This window comes from Chaetura pelagica, unplaced genomic scaffold (assembly GCF_000747805.2).
Source record: "Chaetura pelagica isolate M959 unplaced genomic scaffold, ChaPel_1.0 scaffold152, whole genome shotgun sequence".
In the NCBI taxonomy this organism is placed as follows: domain Eukaryota; kingdom Metazoa; phylum Chordata; class Aves; order Apodiformes; family Apodidae; genus Chaetura; species Chaetura pelagica.
The window spans coordinates 434,480-435,789 of NW_009952434.1; positions in this window are offsets into that span (position 1 = coordinate 434,480).

A 1,310-nucleotide genomic window follows, 5' to 3' on the forward strand; every position below is an offset into this window, starting at 1 on the left:
CCCTGCCCGGGTGCCCGGGCCCTGCGGGGGCAGCAGCACAGAGCGGTGGCTCCGCTCTCAGCCGCGCACAAAAGCTCCGTCCCCCTTGTCATTCATTCACCTCCCGGTGCCGTCGGAAGTTTACCCTTAAAACGGGAACCGGTGCTTTCACAGAGACCCGTTTGAAAGGGGCCTCGTTGTGGGCTGATGAGCTGGTTTGCTGAACAAAATAAAGTAAGAAAGGGGGAATAAAAAGGAGAGAACGGCAACGTGAGCTCGTTACTGGGGCCAGTCCCCACCAGTGCTGAGGGCTCAGGTGCTGGGCTGCCTGTGGCACACAATGGGGACAGGAACAATTGCCTTGGCACAGGGGACTGGAACAGATCTTTGCCTTTAATGTTTCCCATTTAGTGCAGGGTGGAGGGGAAAGGAGGGGATGGCACTGGGATGTGAAGTGCCAGCCTGGAGGAACAAAATGTGGGGCTGCTTCCTCCCAGCACAGACTTTTGGGGAGGCAGGAGGGGTTCCTGTCAGCATCTCAAGCCCTAAAAGGCCCACGGTCTGTGGGCATCAATGTACTCACCTTGACTCCAAACCCCAGCCCAGCAAGGCTGGGATTTTTGGGATGGCAACAGCTTTTCTCTCTCCAGTCTTACCCCTGAATGGCATATCCTGCAATTCTCCCCGTGGCCCTGCCACCCTTCCTGCCTCCAGCCGATCCTATCTGCCCCGTTTGTGTTGCAGCAAAATGACTCCAAAGGCCAAAGGGGGGGGGGTAAGAAACCAGCAAGTGAGATGCCAAGACCCCCCCCCAAGTACCCTGAGCCTCTTCCTGGTAGCTTGTGTGGGGTCTGGCTTTGCAGAGAAAGGGGCTGCTGGCATCACCCCACCAGCAAAAGGGGAAGAAAAGCCAAATAACCACCTGGCAAAAGTGTGGTGGACTGGACCAAGCTTTCTCCCCACAACAGATCCTGCCTGTAGCTGGAAGGGTTTCTGCCCACAGGGTGGCTGGGGGGAAGGCAATGCTGGCAGCCAGACTTCCCAAAGGCAGGGGGGATGTTTTCCCCATGGTTCAGGCAGGGACCGAGGTTACCTGAAACTCAAGCCCTTTGCAAAAATACTGGAGAGCACAGGAGGCCAGAAAGCCACAAACACACCAAGTCTCCAGCACTGCCATGGTGCTGCCCCGTGCCACAGCATCCCTGTCCTGTGCCACAGCATCCCTGTCCTGTGTCACAGCATCCCTGCCCCATGTCACAGCATCCCTGCCTCGTGCCACAGCAGCCCTGCTTTGGGGCTAATCCTGCCCCTCGACTCCGGGCTGCTCCCAC